Below are 14,244 nucleotides of genomic sequence, written 5' to 3'. Positions count from 1 at the left end.
TATTGGAAAAAAAATCCTTTGCAGATTTTTTTAATTATTTTTCATGTCCTTAAATTTACGAACGATTATATTTTTATTAGTTCCTTTAATTTGAATTTCATTACAAAAAATATTGTTATTTATAATTAAAAAATTAATTTTCATGAAGAAAAAATGTTGAATTACAAAATTTTTCAGTTTAGACTAGTAATCTTTTTAAAAGTAAAACCGAAAAAAATATTTCTTTTATTTGAACGTTTAAAACTTGAGAGAAATTACTTTTTCAAAATTTTGAAAAAATTTCTAAATTAAAAATTAATGATATAATAATTTAATTAATTAACACGTTTTTAATTAATTAATTAACAATGTAACATTTGTTTACTTTTAAAATTTATTTAATAATCTATATAATTTTGAAAAATTCTATTTAAATTAAATTATTTTATTTAATACTAAATTCGTATTTAATTTAGTTTAAGTGAAATGAAAAAAGAAGATAAATTTTCATTCTGAATTAAATTTCAAAATTATTTTGTTTATTGATTTATTTTATATTTATAAATATTGTTGTAATTATTCTTCCATTTTGTGATTCGAATGGAAAATTATTATTCAACACGAAATCTTTGTTATCCACTGGGGTTTCTTCAGTGTATAATTCGACCCTACTGTAGGTGTCACTAAGTTTCACTATTACAAATATTACATAATATAAAAAAATATTTTCAAAAATAAATATTATCTACAATTTTTTATTATACAAATAGATCAAATTTGTAGAGAAAAATTTTAATCTAAGTTCAATTAATTATTAAAAAATTTTTTTTTACATTTTTCTTATATATTTTTATTATTTCCAAATTATATATTTCTAAATTATCTTAATATCTTTATTGCTATCATAATTATACAAGCGAGTACTTTTTCAAATTAATACAATTTATTTAAAATATTTAAATTTAAACATTAAAAATAAAAATATTTCTATTAAAAAAATTATTTTACCTTTAAAAAAAATAAAAAAATCCAATAGATTAATTTTACCAAAATAATTATACAATTTTTCTGTTTTTTCATTATTAGAAGTCTAAAATTTTTTCCTTGCATATTTAATGAGACACAAGAATTGCGCGCAGTGAAAAATTGGATTCTGAAATTTGTCACAATTTTTATTTGTTCTCTTTTACCTTGAACAACTGTGTGTGTACTCTAATAATGTAGGGAACAAAAAATCTCATGAATAATAAATATTTAAAAATTTTTTCGCTTATTTTTTCTCCCTTTTTGAAGCAAATTTTACTGTCTAGTTGATGTTTTAGAAAAATTTTCTCTATTTTTTGAACAAATTTCATCTCTACTTGATATTTTAGGAAAATTTTTTTAATTTTTTTCCCCCGAACAAATTTACTGTGTAATAGATTGTTTAAGGAATTTTTTTCTTCCTTTTCTTTTCTTGGTTAACAAATTTTCTGTCTAGTTGATATTTTAAGGAAATTTTTTCAATTTTTCTTCTTTTAATAAATTTGCTGTCTTGTTGACATTTTAGGGAGATTATTTCCTTGGGGATAAGTATAATGTTAAATCATTACTTAAAAAAAATGACGTACAAAAAGATATAAAAAATATTACAGAAAATGGATAAAAAGTGATAGAAAAAATAAATTTTTAAAATGATGGAAAAAAATTAAAATGGTACAAAAAAAAATTATATCCTTGACATAAATTATTAATAAAATTTGACGATTTAACGTTTATTTCTTTTTAGTTTATTTATCTTTGATTTTTTTTCAAATATAAAATCCACTTTTCGAATTTAAAACAAATTATTCTGGTTCCTTTTTTAGAATTTAAAAAAAAAATGTTATTTCATTTCCTGACTAGAAATTTATTTTATTCATTTTGAGCGAAGAAAAGAAGAAAATAGAAAAAAGTGAAAAAATAGGAAACTGATGAAAATTTACTAGGAATCTAGGAAATGAATAAAATTACCATAATTTGAAATTAAGAAATAGTTTTTCGATTTACTCTTATTTTTTATTTTCCTACTTTTTTATTGATTTTAATTTTAATATTATTTAAATTCATTACATTCTCATTTGTATTTTTGTTATTTTAGTTTTAATTTAATTTTTTTATTGTAATTTATATTTTACTTGATTTCTTTAATTTATTTTTTAACTTTATTATTTTCTTTATTTTTTTTCTTTATTTAATTTTTTTACTTTTTTATTTTTTAATTTTTTTTTCACTCAGCACGAAAAGTGAAAACAATTTTTGCAATATTTGATGGATAAGTGAATTGATTACAGTAATTATTAATTAGGTTTCTTTTACTAATTGTATATTATGTAATTAATTCATAGTGACAAAGGCAATCTCGATTATTACATTTTAGATATACTCTTTAAATTTTGAACAAAAAAAAATGTAATAAGTGTAATTTTACATGCAATTAGACGTTAAAAGCATAAAATTTCATTGGCGATAGTAATAAGTAGTCAGGGTAGTATTAAAAATGCTTTTAACACCCGCTGCGATGCATTATTCGAAAAAGGGATCTTTCATAAAAAAAAAAAAAAATGTAAATTAAAGAACGTTAATTCAATGCATTAAAAAAAATATGAAACTTCTTTAATAAACAAAAATTAAATTAAATTCTAAACAAAGGGAAAATGAAGTCAAATTCTAAATAAATAATTAAAATTTAATTTTCTCTTTTTATTTATTTCTATATATTAAATTTCTCTAATTTAAAAAAAAAATCCTCACAGTTTTTTAAGAGTATCAAATTGGGAAAAAAGGAATCAAAAAAGTGAAGCAACTTTTTTTATTCCCTTTTTTCTCAATTTTTGATATCCTTAGAAAAACTGTGCTTTAAAAAAAATCAATGACAAATAATTCTTGTTTGATAATTAAATTAAATTTTGAACAAAAAAAATTTTTCTCCAAGTTTTAAGTATATATTTATTTTTATTTATTTATAATTCTATTTACTTTTGTATTTAATTTTCCGATTTTCTGACAAATCCTCTAAAAAAATCAATGAGAGAGACAATAATTTTTTTTGACAATTAATTTAAATTTTAAAGGAACCAAAAAAAATTTTTTTTTCTTTGTTTTAAGTATTTATTGTTATTTATTTATAATTTTATTTACTTTTTTATTTTTTGACAAATTCGTTAAAAAAATCAATGAGAGACAATAATTTTTTTTGACAATTAAATTAAATTTTAAAGGAACAAAAAAATAAATATTCTTCTGTTTTCATTTATTTAATTATTTTTATTTTCCCCCGATTTTATCAAATTTTATAAAGGTCAGTGACAGACAATAATTTTTTCTGACAATCAAATTAAATTTTAAAAAGAAATAAAAAATTTTATAAATTTCGCCTTTAGTTTTATTTATTTGATTAATTATTTTTTAGAATAAATATTTCAATTCCAATTTTACAGGAATGAACATTTTCAAAGATTTTAATGTTAAAAACTTTTAAATAACTGAATTTTTTAAGGAATTCAATAAAAATTGTAATGAAAATAATTAAAATTTTGCAAAGAACTTTATTATTTATCAAAAAAATTGAATTCATGAGAAAAAATTTTAATTTTCTTCAAAATAATTGAATTCTTTTGAAGAATTATAATAAATTTTTTAAAAATAATTGGAGATTTTTCGAGAAATTTAATTAAAATTGTAGAAGAAAATGTAAAAAAAATGGAGAAAAGAAAAAAATTAATGAAACAAAAAATTAGATAAATTTTTTCCGACTGTTTCCTGATTCACAGAAAAAATATTAAGTTCTTTTCTTTTTCGAATAATAATTTAATTTTAAAATTTTTCTAAAATTCTATTACTTTCCAAATTTTTAGTTTGAATAATTCTATTTAAAAATTAATTAAGGAAAATGAAAAAAAATTTTCAAAAATTTTTAATTTACAATTTTTCAAATACTTAACTCTTTTTTTCAGAATTACAAAATTAAATTATTTAAAACTTAAACAATTTTTGTGGAAAAAATATTTATTAAATACTAAATTTATTTTCTCACAGGAATTAAAATTTTCATTAAATTTGTTTCTTTTTTTTCAATTTCAACGAAAACTCTTTTGAAATTTAACTATTTCTATAAAAATTATAAGTGCAATTATTCCAAAATTTAATACTTTTTTAGAGTCTTTGAATAAAATAATCGTAAACTTATATAAATTTTTAAAAGAATAATTAATTAATTTTTTTTTAGAATAAATATTTCAATTCCAATTTTACAGGAATGAACATTTTCAAAGATTTTAATGTAAAAACTTTTCAATGACTAATTTTTTTGAGGAATTCAATGAAAATTTTAATAAAAATAATTGAAATCTTGCAAAGAACTTTTTTATTTATCCAAATAATTGAATTCAAGAGAACAAATTTTAATTTTCTTGAAAATAATTGAATTCTTTCGAAGAATTTTAATATAATTTTTTAAAATAATTTAATTTTTCTAGGAATTCAATTAAAATTGTATAAGAAAATAAAAAAAATTTTGAAAAAAGAAAAAAATGAATGAAACAAAAAATTAAATAAATTTTTCCCGACTTTTTCCTGATTTCCACAAAAAATATTAAGTTTTTTTCTTATCCTGATAATAATTTAAATTCAAAATTTTTCTAAAATTCAATTATTTTCGAAATTTTTAGTTTGAATAATTCTATTTAAAAATTAATTGAGGAAAGTAAAAAAAAACAATTCTTTAAAAAAGAGTTCAACTATTTAAAAAAATTTTAAATTACAATTTTTCAAATACTTAATTTTTTCAGAATTTTAAAAGTAAATTATTCAAAACTTATTCAATTTTTGTGAAACAATTATTTAAATACTAAATTTATTTTCTCACAGGAATTAAAATTTTATTCAGTTTTTTTTCAATTTCAATACAAAAACCTTTTGAAATTTAACTATTTCTATAAAAATTATATGTGCAATTTTTCCAAAATTCATGATATTTTTTTAAAGTCTTTGAATAAAATTATTGTAAACTTAAATAAATTTTTAGAAAAATAATTAATTAATTATTTTTTAGAATAAATATTTCATTTCCAATTTTACAGGAATTAACATTTTTAAAGATTTTAATGTAAAAACTTTTAAATAACTGAATTTTTTGAGGAATTCAATAATAATTGTATAATGAAAATAATTGAAATCCTGCAAAGAACTTTTTTATTTATCAAAAAAATTGAATTCAAGAGAACAAATTTTAATTTTCTTGAAAATAATTTGAATTCCTTTAAAGAATTTTATGATAATTTTTTTTAAATTGAATTCCTTTGAAGAGTTTTAAATTTTAATATAATTTGTTAAAATTGAATTCCTTCGAAGAATTTTGATATAATTTTTTAAAATAATTGAATTCCTTCGAAGAATTTTAATATAATTTTTTTTAAATAATTGGATTTTTCGAGGAATTCAATTAAAATTGTATAAAAAAATAAAAATAAAAAAATTGAAGAAATAACAAAATTAATGAAAGAAAAAATTAATTAAATTTCTCCTAGTTTTATTGATTTAATATTCTCATAATTTTAATAAATTCTGAAAAAGGTCAGTGACAGACAATAATTTTTTCTGACAATTAAATTAAAAATTAAAGAAACAAAAAATAAAAATTATTATTATTCAATTAATTATTAATTATTATTAATTATTATTTAAATATTATTAATTATTATTTAATTATTATTATTCTTCCTAGTTTTATTTATTTATATTTATTTTATAATTCCCTTCGATGTTAATGAGACTAAAGGTCAATGACAGACAATAATTTTTTCTCTCGATGTTTCTTTCCTGAAAAAATCCGTTTTTGATAAATTTTTTTTTGACAAAATTGAAGAGAAAAAATGGAAAAGTGAATTTTTTTTTTTTTTGCACTGTGTGTCACAAAGCTTGCTTGAAATGCAAATAAGAATTTATGATACTTGCAAATATGAACAAACAATAGGAGGCAACCGACAGGAGATATTCGCTTTAATCTGCTGCTGGCTTTCGGGGTTCTGAGCTTGCGCGGAGCTTTTGAAAGGCGCGTTCTAGACTCGTCTTGTCCGGATCGAGACGAATTTACTCGTCCCTAAACTGCCGAGAGGGACAGAACGCGCACAAAAGGGGGGGCTAAGTGTTTTTGGGAACCGCAAGTTATAACGACACAAAAAGCAAAATACAATAACAATAATAAAGAAACGAGAACGTTTCCGAGAAATAATAAAATAAAAAATACGAAAATACGAAAATAATTCCCAATTTCTTCAAAAGTCCCTTTCACGTGTTCCTTTGACAGAGAGAGAGAGATTTATTTCCCCAATAAGAAGAAAAACAAGGGGAAAAAAGAAATTTCCTTCTTTGATATTGAATTTTTTCGATTCGACGGGAGAAAAAAAATACCGGTATTCGTGGAAAATGTAATTTTCAATTGTAAAAAGGGCGTTCGTTCTACGCAGTGGTGATTTTTTGAGCTCATGGCTTGAAAGAAAGAAGATAACGCAAGAAGGTTGTTTTTTTAAGTGCCAAGTTTATCGCTAACAGCCAGGTGAGGATTTTTATTTAAAAATGAATGAGAAAAAAAAGGGAAAAAATATATATTTTTTTCGGAGTTGAGTTATTATTTATGGAGAAAACACGATTTTTGGTTCGTATATAAAAGAAAATTGCAACATTTATTTACATTGCTGCTAATTTTGGAGTAATCGACTTGAACTGTTTGAAATATCTGCACTGGAATAAGGAAATTTATATTTGATTCATGGAAATCATTATACTTGTCTATTTTGTTTTACAATAAATATTTATTTGATTCAGGTATAAACGTTTATTAAATAAATTAAATAATCAAAATAAATAAAACATTTGTTAAGAAATAAATATTTATTTATGTCAAATAAGTATTGCTTGCAGCAAGAGAAAATATTTTTTTTTGTATTTCAAAATTTTTTGTTTCTATCAAATAAATATTTTTTTTTGTGTCAAAATTTTTATTTCTATCAAATAAATATTTATTTTTTTAGAGTAAATTTTATTTCCTACAACAAAATATTTATTTGTATCAAATAAATTTTATTTCCAACAAAAAAAATATTTTTTTGTATCAAATAATTTTTTTTTTTTGATAACAAACAAAAATTTTTATTTGTATCAAGTAATTTTTGTTTTTATAAAATAAATTTTTAGTTAAGTCAATGGTATTTTACTATTTTTGCTTCAAATACTGAAATTATTGGTTCTAATAATCTAATACCTTTGATTTAAAAAAACCTTCTTTGATTTAAATAAAAATTGTTTAAATCAAGTAAATTTTTATTTGTATCAAATAATTTTTATTTATAACAAAAAAATATTTATTTGCAAAATGTAATCTATGAAATAATTTTTACTGAAAATATTGATTCGAATACAATTTCTTAGATTTAAATAAAAATTATTTGTTTCAAGTAATTACTGAGTTAATTGAAATAAACGATTATTTGTCAAATGTCAAATGAATATTTTTTTGTATCAATTAGTTTTCAATTGAATAGTTTTTGTTTAAGTCAATTAAATGGTATTTACTTCAAGTACGGAATTTCTTGTTCAACTAGAATTTATTTAATTTAGATAAAAATTATTTCATCCAAGTAAATATTTATTTGAGTCAAGGAAATATTTATCTGATTCAAGTAAATGTTGATTTGACTCAAGTAAAAATTGATTTGACTCAAGTAAATATTTATCTGACTCAAGTAAATGTTGATTTGATTCAAGTGAAAATTGATTTGACTCATGAAAATATTTTTTTGATTCAAGTAAATATTTTACTCAAGTAAATATATGACTCAAGTAAATATTCATTTGATTCAAATAAATATTTATTTGATTCAGCAGAATATTTATTTGGTAATAAACAACTAATTATTTAAATCAAATAATTCTTTTTTCAGTGTAAATTTTGCATTAGTAATGTAAATTTTTATAAATATTAAATCGTGAATCATTTTTTACAATCATTTTTAAAAATAATTTTCAACTATACAAACTTTTTTATTCTCTTTATACTTTTAATTGACTTGAACAATTTCAAATTTGAAATTCGATTTTTAATGAAACATGTAATTTAAAAAAAGAATATTTTTCCAGTACAAAAGTTTTCATTTCAATATATTGACAATTATTGATTTTGAAACTGCAATTTTTTTATTGACAAAATAAGAATAAAGAGTTAAAAATAAAATATAATTTCAGTAGGTATAAGTAAATAAAAAATAATAAATTTGAAAATAAAAAAATATTGCAGCAAGTAAATAAAAAAAATATTTAATTTTAATAAATAAATAACTATTTAATTCAAATAATATAATGAATATTTAATAAAAATAAAAAAAATTCTCAAAAAGTAAAACAAATTATCTCTATAAAAATCAGAAATATTTATTTCGAAAGTGCAATTTGTTAAAAAAAAAAAAAATAAAAATACAGAAATAAAAATAAAAATAAAAATATATGGACATTCTTCGTAATGAAAAGTGAAGTCTTTGTATTGATATCTCAACTCTGAAGCAAAAACTATTATTTATTTGTCTGTTATAAATGGAATGGAGTGAATGTTTCAAGTGTTTATGATTTTTTTCGACAAAAAGAAAAAAAAAGAAGAAGAAAAATTTTCTTCCTATCGTTTCTTTAAATATAATATGGAAAAATTAAAAAAGGGAAAATTACCAGTAATTTTAAATTTAGAAAAGACGCCTTTTAAAAAAATTTAGATTTTTTTTTAAATTTAAAGATTTTTTTTTAATTTAAAGAATTTTTTTTTTATAAAATTATTTATAGAGATTTGAGAAGAGGATTTTCTAAGATTAATGATTCGAGTTAGGAATTTATAAACTTTGTAAGTCTAATGAAAGTAAACAAAACAGAGGAATGACAGCCATGAATAATTCTTGAATCAGTTTCCGCATCGTTTCACAAACGTTTTCGGTCAATTCCATTTAACACAATTCACGTCAATTGTAATTTAATATTTTAGTTACTTAATTATTTTATTACTTAATTACTGCATTATTTGTATGTTTAGAAAAATATTTATAATTTGAATTTATTATTATATTTTACCACAAATATTAATAGTATAATAATATATATATGATTAATAATATAAATAACTAATAATAATATTATAAATAAAAGACGTTTAAATTCCTTTTTTTGTCCATTAGGCCAAACAAAGGAATTTAAACGTCTTTTAATTATATTATTTATTAATTAATTATTATTTTTTTTTAATAAAAAAAAATAAAATAATTATGAACTTATTATAAATAATTATAAATTATGAATTTATATAGTTGATTGATATATTTTATACTGGATTTAATTAAGGAAAATTAATTATTGTTTATTTATTAGAAGTGAAAAACTTTCGATATTAGAGCTAAAGTGATTTAGAAACTATTCATTAAACAGCAAGGAGAGATAATTGAATATCATAACAAGCTTCAGTTTCAAGTTTCCGAAAAGTTATAATGTATTGTGAAAGCTTGTTAAATAATTAAATGATAACATTCCAAGTAAATTACAATTAATCAAAAAAAGAAAAAAGTTTTGCTTTTAAATTATCTTCTCCTGTCATCATTGAATTATTCTCCTTTCTTTCTAATAAGGAAAAGTACGTCACAGACTGTGTTGATCTTGTTATAATTTAAACAATTGTCTAATAAGGGGAAAAATATGTTCTAATATTTTCAAGAAAATAATTTTTAATTAAAAAAGAAATTTTTATTTTTTAATTTTAATTTCTAGGTGCTTCTTTTTTGAAAAGGATTTTTAAATTATTTTTAATTTGTGATTGTGAATTTTTAATTATCGTGAGGATAATATTGTTTATTTTCGATATTGTGCATTTCAAATATTGGGTGAAATTTTTAACTTTTCATTTTAATTATCGATGAAAAATTCTAATTATTGTGAATTTTAATTTTAATTGCAAAAATGAAAAAAATTGAAAAAAAAAATTGTAAAAAAAATGTATAAAATTTTAACTTTTAATTTTCATTGACAAAGGACAATTCCTATTGCAAATTTTAATTTTAATTGTAAAATTGTAAAAAAATTATAAAAAATTGAAAATCGTACAATTAAAAACTATAAATATTAAGTTTTAATTTTAATTGTCACTGGAAAATTTCAATTGTAAATTTTAAATATAATTGTAAAATTTGAAAAAAATTGTAAATAATTGTAAAAAGTTGTCAAAATTGTAAAATAGGTATAAAATTTTAACTTTCAATTTTCATTGTCAAATGGCAATTCTGAAAAATGAAAAAAATTGTAAAAAATTGTAAAAATTGTGAAAATTGTAAAACAAGTATAAAATTTTAACATTCAATTTTCATTGTCAAAAAAGAATTCCTATTGTAAATTTTAATTGCAAATTTTTATTTTAGTTTTAAAATTGTAAAAAAAAATTATAAAAAATTAAAAATCGTACAATTAAAAACTATAAATTTTAATTTTTATTTTTAATTGTCACTGGAAAATTCCAATTGTAAATTTTAAATTTTATTGTAAAATTGTAAAAAAATGGAAAATTGTAAAAAATTGTAAAATTGTAAAATAAGTATAAAATTTTAATTTTAAATTTTCATTGTCAAATGGCGATTCCGATTGTAAATTTTATTAACAAGTTTTAATTTTAGTTGTAAAACTGTAAAAAAAAGTGTAAAAGATTTAAATTCGTGAAATTAAATCTAAAAATTTTTACTTTTAATTTTAATTGTCAATAAAAAATTCTAATTGTAAATTTTAATTTCATTTTTATATTTGTAGAATTGTAAAAATAATGTAAAAAAACATAATTGAGAAATTATAAACAAGGAATTTTAACATTTACTTTTATTGTAGAATTAAATTGATAATTGTAAAATTTTATTGAATTCCAATTGTAAATATTTTAATTTTAATTTTATAGTTGTACAATTGTAAAAAATTGGCAAAATTGTAAAATAAGTATGAAATTTTAACTTTCAATTTTCATTGTCAAAGGACCATTACGATTGTAAATTTTATTTTCAAATTTTAATTTTAGTTGTAAAACTAAAAAAAATTGTAATAAATTTAAAATCGTAAAATTAAAACTAAAAATTTTAACTTTTAATTTTAATTGTCAATGAAAAATTCCAATTGTAAATTTTAATTTCAATTCTATATAATTGTAGAATTGTAAAAAAATGTAAAAAAAAGTTAATTGGGAAATTATAAAGCAGGAATTTTAACTTTTACTTTTATTGTCAAATTGAATTGAAATTTGTAAAATTTTTTTGAATTCCAATTGTAAATATTTTAATTTTAATTTTATTTGTAAAATTGCAAAAAATTGTAAAAAAATTATAATTGTAAAATTTTTACCAAAGAATTTTAACTTTTAATTATAATTGCCAATGAAAATCTCCAATTGTAAATTTTAATTTTAATTGTAAAAAATTTTAATTTTAATTTTAATATTTGAGAAATCGTAAGAAAATTTAAATTCTAAACTTTGAAATTAATTTTTTTTTATTAAAAATTAAACAATTTTTTTAATTCTAAATTAATTTTTATTTAAAATTAAATTTAAAAAATTACTTCGATAAGAAATTAATTTTCCTGATAATTATTTTCTTCAAGAATTTCAATTTCTTTGCGCATTAAAATAAAATTATTTCTCATTTTTATATTACAACTTTTCCATATGAAAATAAAGAATTAATTTTCGTTTATTATGCAAATATCCTGTTTTGTTGAGAAAAACTTTTCATTAAACGAGTAAACTTGTGTGTTTTAATGGACAGGAAAATGCGATTTGTCTCGTTGTAAAAAAGAAATATGATAAAGTTGTTTTTCAAAAAAAAAAAAAAAAAAAAAAAAAAAAAAAAAAAAAAAAAAAAAAAAAAAAAAAAAAAAAAAACTTTTCAGTCAAAACTAAAATTGACTTTAATTAAAATTAATATATCTTATTTCAAAAGAAAAAGTTTACTTCACCTCGAGATAACCAAAATAAATATAATAAAAAAAAAAAAATATGTGTGAAAAGTTTTTTATCACCAGTGACTTTGCAATAAATTTTCCCTCCGTCTTAAACAATTTAAAAGTTCAATATCAAAGAGAGTTAAAATATGGAAAATTTCACCGCGCGAGAAATATATAATTCGTTTTAAACAACTCGAAAACTACTTTTGTCTTACTTTCTGTAATTTAAATTTAAAGTCATTCTTTGCGGAGAGAGAGAGAGAGAGAGAGAGAGAGAGAGAGAGTAATTTGAGGTCGAGTTTTGTTACAATACAAAAATCTCAAAAACTGTAATTCTTTTTTTAAGAGTCCTACACATTTTTAGTCATTATACACTCATTTTGATTCTCAATTGGAACAAGTGTTCTTCCTTAAAATTTCTTTTTCTTTTTTTTTTCAAATTGAGTGCATTTTAAAATTCCATTCGAGTCAGTTTCACAAATATACAACATACAGAAGTGTAATAGTCATAAAAATGAAACTTTATTTACACACATATACATTATGAATTTTTCAACATTTTTATGTTCCAGTATTTTTAATTTTTAGGTCAAACTGCATTTTATATCAAAAAGGAAGAGAGAAATAAAAATGTGACAATTTTTGTATGAATAATAATTTGTGCTACTCAAAATATTTAGTATAAAATATTTTACTGGTATGAAAAAAAATATATCTCAACGACTTGATCAAGTATTTTTCAAGTATAATATCTCCTGTGCTCTTACATATATATTTTTTTTTCGCTAGAAAAATATAATAAAGCGAAGCTTTTGCCAACGTTAAGCAACCTTCTTCTTTTCCTAAGAACACTCAACTTTTAACCAGACCTGAGTGTTACCTCTTTATGACATTAGAAACAAGTGGCTAATTAAATTTTCCCGATGTTAAATAAAATATTTTCCTGGTAAATACAAAAAGGTGAAAAAGAAATTATTAATTTCCTTCTTTAATGCAATAATTATTAGAATATTAATTCATTAATAAAATTAATAATTCGGTTTACTGATTAATTAATTTGTTGGTTAATTAATTAATAAATTAATTAATTAATAAATAAATTAATAAATAAATTAATAAATAAATTAATAAATAAATAAATTAATTAATTTTTTAATTAGACAGTTAACAATAATAATCAAGTTCTGAGACGAAAGGCCATAAACTTAATATTGAAAAGAACGAAATATATTTCATTCTTTCTCAGATTAAAATTTTATTGCAATAATACTGCACCAAGGAATTTAAGAAAATAAATTATAAAGATTATGAATGTTTTTCAATTTTTTTGTAATTTTTGATTACAAAAAATTTATTTTTTTTATTTTAAACATTATTAGTTAACTATAATTAAATATTTTCTTTACTAAATAATTTTTTTAGAAAACACACCCATTTTATACTAGAATACTATAATTATTATTATTATTAAACTACTAATTTTATAATAAAAAACTAATTTTAATAAAAAATACTATTTTTATAGTTAAAAACTAATGTATCTTATGAAATTACTAATTTTTTTTTTTAGAAAACTACAAATTTTACAGTATATGGGTGATTCTTCTGAAAGTGACATTTTTGATGTCTCGATTAATTTTATAAAATCTACTCACTAATAATTGTTAATTATTTTCATAATAAAAATTTAGCACTTACTTTTCAATAAAAAAAAGAAATTAAACAATTTTATTCTACTGAATTTATACAAGAGCTAAAATAATTTCATCTCCGAAGCCTTTTTAGCATGTCTCTAATAGGACTTCTATAAGAAAACTAAATTTCTATGCTTTTTTCCAACTGTTAGAAATTTTTTTGAAAATATTGTCAGAAAGTACAATGTTTTTCTGTCATAACGTATTTTTTTTTAAATTTTAAGACCTCTGTTTTATATATGATAAAAATGTTAAAACTTTGTCTTCGGTTTTAGGTTAAAATTACCTCACGATGATTAATGATATTTTTGTACATTAAAAATATTCTTAACAAAATTTTAATGCATAATATAATAAAGTTGAGAATCTGATGTTTAATTTGCCCATATATTATTTGTGAAAAGGAGAGGAATTATTCCTTCTATAAATAGTCAAATTTTACTTATTGTCCCGAGCAAAAATTCAATTTCATCTCCGAAGCCTTGCTTTTTATTAAATAATTGAATATACGAATAACTTTGACGAAATGTTTTTTACTATAATATAAAATTGC

General features: G+C 19.0%; 1 protein-coding gene across 1 annotated transcript in view; it reads left to right on the top strand.

Moving 5' to 3' along the window:
• The first annotated feature begins 6,078 nt into the window (after window positions 1–6,078).
• LOC122511267 overlaps window positions 6,079–14,244 on the top strand; it is a 43,849-nt gene continuing 35,683 nt past the window's right edge. The window contains exon 1 of the mRNA XM_043626413.1: window positions 6,079–6,553. The gene's annotated coding sequence lies outside the window, so the exon portion shown is untranslated. The remainder of the gene's footprint in view (window positions 6,554–14,244) is intronic.

This window comes from Leptopilina heterotoma, unplaced genomic scaffold (genome assembly GCF_015476425.1).
Source record: "Leptopilina heterotoma isolate Lh14 unplaced genomic scaffold, ASM1547642v1 Lhet_81, whole genome shotgun sequence".
In the NCBI taxonomy this organism is placed as follows: domain Eukaryota; kingdom Metazoa; phylum Arthropoda; class Insecta; order Hymenoptera; family Figitidae; genus Leptopilina; species Leptopilina heterotoma.
Note: the sequence above shows the minus strand (reverse complement) of the source record. Positions and strands in the feature narration are given on the sequence as shown.